Source organism: Bos mutus, chromosome 25, assembly GCF_027580195.1.
Source record: "Bos mutus isolate GX-2022 chromosome 25, NWIPB_WYAK_1.1, whole genome shotgun sequence".
Taxonomy (NCBI): domain Eukaryota; kingdom Metazoa; phylum Chordata; class Mammalia; order Artiodactyla; family Bovidae; genus Bos; species Bos mutus.
In genome coordinates this window covers 38040881-38046880 of record NC_091641.1, presented here as the reverse complement: position 1 = coordinate 38046880, position 6000 = coordinate 38040881, and the positions used below count along the sequence as shown (strand labels likewise).

The 6000-nt window shown below is 51.3% G+C and overlaps 1 protein-coding gene and 1 non-coding gene across 2 annotated transcripts in view; both read left to right on the top strand.

The window, feature by feature from the left end:
• The first annotated feature begins 362 nt into the window (after nt 1-362).
• TRNAS-GGA (transfer RNA serine (anticodon GGA)) lies at nt 363-435 on the top strand. Its single transcript has one exon. It is a non-coding gene; the product is annotated as a tRNA-Ser (tRNA).
• A 5294-nt stretch (nt 436-5729) lies between these two features.
• Nucleotides 5730-6000, top strand: part of SEC14L5 (SEC14 like lipid binding 5) — a 40637-nt gene continuing 40366 nt past the window's right edge. The window contains exon 1 of the mRNA XM_070362194.1: nt 5730-5915. The gene's annotated coding sequence lies outside the window, so the exon portion shown is untranslated. The remainder of the gene's footprint in view (nt 5916-6000) is intronic.

Genomic DNA, 6000 nt, shown 5'->3' with positions numbered 1-6000 from the left:
AGCCACTAAGAGTGTGCTGATCCATGACAGTGGCTGTGGGGAATTCACACATGAGGCCCTTCTTCCCTGCCCTGCAGGGGGCTTTGTCTGCCCTACCATCCAGATGACTTTGGGCCAAAGGAAGGTCATGACGGAGGTGGGAGAGAAAGGGGCTGGGGAGTGGGTGTCTCCTTCCCCTTGCATCTCAACGCCACCCTCTCAACAGAGTCTCGAGGGAAATGGACCCTCTCTCCAAGCTGGCACTATTTAGCACTATTTTGTTTTATCGACTTCTCCAATGAGATTTTTTTTTAAATTATTGTGATCAAATACACATAGCATGAAATTTACCATTTTAATCATGTTTTTGTTTTAATGGGGCTTCCCTGATGGCTCAGCGGTTAAAGCGTCTGCCTGGAATGCGGGAGACCCGGGTTCAATCCCTGGGTCGGGAAGATCCCCTGGAGAAGAAAATGGCAACCCACTCCAGTACTCTTGCCTGGAGAATCCCATGGACAGAGGAGCCTGGTAGGCTACATTCCATGGGGTCGCAAAGAGTCAGACACGACTGAGCGACTTCACTTTCACCTTCAATCATGTTTTTAGAGGTTTTTTTGATGTGGACCATTTTTGAAGTCTTTAAAAATTTTTTAAAATTTATTTCTTATTTTTGGCTGCGCTGGGTCTTCGTTGCTGAGTGGGCTTTTCTCTAGTTGCAGTGAGCGGAAGTTACTCCCTAATTGTGGAGTGTGGGCTTCTCATCGTGATGGTTTCTTGTTGCGGAGCACCGGCTCCAGGGCACAAGGGCTTCAGTAGTTGCAACTCTGGGCTCTAGTGTGCAGGCTCAATAGGCGTGGTGCACGGCCTTAGTTGCTCTGAGGCATGTGGGATCTTCATGGATCCGGGACTGAACCCATGTCTCTTGCACTGGCAGGAGGATTCTTTACCACAGAGCCACCAGGGAAGCCCCGTTTTTATTTTGAAAGCCTTTGTTGAATTTGTCACAATACCGCTTCTGTTTTCTGATTTGGCTTTTTGGCCACTAGGCATATGGGATTCTAGCTCCCTGACCGGGGATTGAACCCACATCCCCTGCCCTGAAAGGATAAGTCTTAGATCTCCAAGGAAGTCCCTTAACCATTTTTAAGTACAAGTTCAGTGGCATTAAGTGCACTCAACACTGTTGTGCAACCGTCACCACTATCTACCTCCACAGCTTCCTCAAATTTCTCGTCTTGCAAAACTGAAACTCTGCATCCATTAAACATTAACTCCCCTTCCCCCTGCCCCTGCCTCCCCCCCGACCTCTGGCAGCCACCCCTCTACATTCCGTGCCTGTGAACCTGATGACATGTAAGTGGGATCACGCAATATTTGTCCTTCTCTGTCTGGCTTCTTCCACTGAGCATAATGTCTTCAAGGTTCATGCATGGACCTGTCCTTCCTTTTTGAAGGCTGAAACATTTCCACATTATCCCCACTTTAAAGGAGGGGACACTGCAGCCACATATACTGCAGGAACACTGGAAGGTGGCAGGGCCAGAACCTGCACACAGGCCTGTCTGGACTCCGGCACCCACCACTCACCCCCCTGCTACCCCGCCCCCTCTCAAGGGCGTCTGCTAGGGCATCCTACCTTCCCTTCCACTTCCTCTCCTCCTCGCTGAGAGCTCCTGGGCTCCGACACTTTTGCTCACCTTTGGACCCCGTTCCACATTCAGTGTCTGCTGGAATCCCAGAGCGTTTGTGTGGAAGTGACTGGACTTGGGGGTGGGCTGGGGGTTGAGGTCGGTGGGGTCTGGCTGTGCAGCCCTCTAGGTCAGGTTCCCCTCCCCTCGCTCCCCTCCTCCGACTCCTGCTGACCCCAGACTCAGCCTCTGCTCCATCGAAGCTGCCCAGCGACCAGTACAACCACACAGAGTTGTACAGGCTACAACCTGCACATCCGTACATGACCACCCTTGCCAATGACCCTGATGGCCCTGGAGGTTCCCCAGTCTGGGAGGTCTCTGAGCTCTGGGGAGGAGAAAGAAGGAACAGGATTAGAAGCAGCCCCAGGACAAATGAGATGTGATGCAGAAAGCAGACTGAGGATTGCCAGGACTGGGGAAAGGGGAGTAGGAAGGAGTGAGTGCTTTGATGGGTACCAGTTTTCTTTTGTGGTGATAAAAATGTTCTGAAACTAGATAGCAGTGATGGATGCACAGCCTTGTGAATACACGAAAAGCCACTGAATTGTACACTTGAAAATAACTAAGTCCTCCTGGGTTCCCTTACCCTCCTGCTCTCCATCCGGGTGCCACTTCTCAATAAAGTCTCTGGCTTTGTCAGCAAAAAAAAAAAAAAAAGAGAGAGAGAGAGAAAGAAAGAAAGTGGCTAAAACTTGTAATTTTCATGGTATTATTATAATTATTATTTTGCCATGGCATGTGGGATCACAGTTCTCTGACAAGGGGTCAAACCTTGAGCCCTGCAGTGAAAGCGCAGAGTCTTAACCACTGGATTACCCTGGAAGTCCTGTTTTGTGTACCTTATCTCACACACACACACACACGCACACATATGCACACACACTCACGCACACACACTCAGCTGCAGGGAGATATTCACAGATGGGAGGTAGTTCTTGGAGTCTTCAAAACCCACCACAACAATAGGCAGCTGTGGCTCGATCACTCTCGAGGGCCAGTAGGAAGCAGCAGGTGGAGGCTGAAGGCCCAGCCCCTGGGACTGACTTCATGCCCAGTGTTCCCATAGGATCAGCCCATCCTTTTGGTACCTCCTCAGTCCTGACCAGGATGCCTGGATATCTCCAAAGCTCGGGCTGGGAAAATCACACCTTTTGGGTACTTCCACTGCAGCTCTGGGGGAAGAAGTCCTGGGTTTGACTTCCTTGCTAGCTGTGTGACCTAGGGCAAGTTACTCAACCTTTCTGTGCCTTAGTTTCCTTGTTAAACTAAATGAGGATTTAGTTTAAATGAGGATTAACAGAGTTTTGACCTGAAAAGGCTGTTTGTTTTAATTGAGGTATAGTTGGTTGTTGTTGTTCAGTAGCTCCATGTGACTCCATGGACTGAAGCACTCCAGGCTCCTGTCCTCCACTATCTCCTGGAGTTTGCTCACATTCATGTCCATTGAGTCAGTGATGCTATCTAACCATCTTATCCTCTGCCACCCTCTTCTCCTTTTGCCTTCAGTCTTTCCCAACATCAGGGTCTTTTCCAATGAGTTGAGTCTTCGCATAGGTGGCCAAAGTATTGGAGCTTCAGTTTCAGTCCTTCTAATGAATATTCAGGGTAGGTGTAGTTCTAAAACATAAAATGAACCATTTCAATGTGTACAATTCAGTGGCATTCAGAGCATTCACACTATTGTGCAACCACCACCTCTGTGGAGTGCCAAAACGTTTCATCACTACAGGGGCTATTTTTGAGGATTAAGTGTTTGGATGTTTGTAAAGCCTTAGAACCATGCCTGGTATGTGCCTGCGTGAGTCCTAAGTTGCTTCAGTCTTGTCTGACTCTTTGAGATCCCCATGGACTGTAGCCCGCCAGGCTCCTCTGTCCATGGGATTTTCCAGGCAAGAAAACTGTAGTGGATTGCCATGCCCTCCTCCAGGGGATCTTTTCGACCCAGGGATGGAACCTGCGTCTCCTGCACTGCAGGCAGATTCTTAGCCACTGAGCAACCAGGGAAGCCCCTTGCCTGGTATACAGCACTGTGCCAAGTAAGTGCTCAATAAAAGGTAGGGATGACTGATAGGAAGTGCTGTGATAGAAGCAGGTGGCCGGTGGTGCTGTTACTGATTCTTTTGCCTTGGCTGGAGGAGGGGGGAGTTAGGCTCTCCCTCCCCTCTGGGTCCCATTTTCCACTCTGAGCTCCTGGGTCCACGCAGCTGTAGCACCTCTTTTCCCCCAACCCCCCTCCCCTCAGTGGTGTCCTCACGGGTTGTGGGCAGGGGCGGCGCTAACGGCAGCCAGGAGTCCCGGAGCCTTCCCGCAGTCTCAGGGCCTCTCCTCTGCTCCTTGAGGCTTTTCTTGCTCCCACTCGTTGCATCTCTCACGCCCGCTCCTGCTCCCCCAAGCCGGCACCTTCTGTGGCAAAGGAAACACGCGTGGAGGTGATCCGGCAGATTCGGTCTGGGCAGAACACGGTACTGGGAGCAGTGAGCACGCCCCTCATTTGGGAGGAGCTCTTGAGAGCTGACCTCCCCAACTTATGAGCGCGCCAACCGCTCCCCAGGGCCCGCAATGCCTCTGAGCGTCCCGGAATCCCCCAGAGCTGGGAATGACCTCCAGCACTGCCAGGCGTGTCCACTCTGAAGAACCACCTGGAGAGTTTGTTAAACAAGCAAATTCCTAGGCTCTCCCATTGGTGCCCGGGAATCTGCATTTCAGCCTTCGCCCCCCTGGGGAGTAGGGGGCGGTCTTCGGAGCTGGAGAGTTTGGAATCCATCGCTCAGCTTCCTTCCAGGGGTTAGCATTCCAATCTGGGCTTACTTTGTGCCAGCTAACGGCAATCGTGCTGTAATAACAGCCAACAGAGTGAATGCTCACTACGCGCCCTGCAAGACACCCAGGAGGAGTGTGGGGGTTTCCCTGATGAACCCTGGATACCTCGATGCACCTCCGGGCTCCCATCTCCCCCGACCGTTCCCCTTCGTGGCGACTCCAGGAGCCATGGACTGTGCTGCCATCTTGTGGCAGGCATGGGACCCGGGGCGCTCCTTTTCCATCCTTGATTAGCCGCTCAGTCGCGTCCCACTCTTCGCGACCCCATGGAAGACTCACTAGGATTCCTCGTTCTTCACCATTGACCACAGCTTGCTCAAACTCATGCCCATCGAGTCGGTGATGCCATCCAACCATCTCATCCTCTGTCGTCCCCTTCTCTTCCTCCTTTCAATGCTTCCCAGCATCAGAGTCTTTTCTAATTAGTCGGCTCTTTGCATCAAGTGGTGAATGTATTGGAGCTTCAGCTTCACCTTCCTTGAAAACCCTAATCAAGAAAACGCACTGGGCACCAGTGTGCCAGGTCCCCAGTAAGATCCGGTGGACGCTGGGCACATGAGTAAGATAGATAAGGTCTCTGCCCTTGTGGAGCTCATAATCTCCTGGGTCAGAGCTACAAAGAGATAAAATGAATAAGTAAATAAGATGATTACAGAGTGTGACACAAGCTAGGAAGGAAACTAGGGGCTGATTATCACAAAGGGCAACAATGCATTTGCTAAATAGAGCGCTGTCTCCCAGTACACCCTCTCCTTGCCTAGGACTCTGGGTCACGCAGGAGCAGGGGAGCCTGTCCGATTCCCTCTTGCAAATGGATAAAGTCACACAGTGCTGGCACATAGTAGGTGCCCAGTACATGGCAAATGAATGAATACACGGATGACAAAGCTGTCTAGAGCCAGCCTCTTGGCTCCTCCAAGCCAAACAGAGAGGGAGAGGAAGGGGGGAGCTATGGAAGGGATGCTGGGTCTCCTGGATACTGCAAAGGCCAGAAGGGTTTGTGTGTGAGCCAAAATGAGAATGAATGATGGGCGAAACTTCACTCTACCAGTCCACCGTGTATTAAATTGCACCCTCCCTCTGCTGGCTTCTTGAATCCCTTCCCTAGTTATTTTTTTTCACGTTGGCATTTCCCCGCATCACACACAGTATTGTATTTGTCTTATTTATTTAATGTCTCTCTCCCTCTCAGGTGGCAGTAGCAGTAAAGAACCTGCCTGCCAATGCAGGAGACATAAGAGACGCGGGTTCGACCCCTGGGTCAGAAAGATCCCCTGAAGGAGGAAAAACAGCAACCCACTCCAGTATTCTTGCCTGGAGAATCCCATGGACAGAGGAGCCTGGTGGGCTACAGTGCAGGGAGTGCAGAGTTGGACACGACTGAAGCGACTTAGCACGCACACGCACACACTCCCTCACTGAGAGGTAAATTCCACGAGGGCAAGGACTTTTTACCTGTTTTGTTCACTGAGAACTCTCCAGCGCCTGGCAAGTCCTGACACTCAGCAGG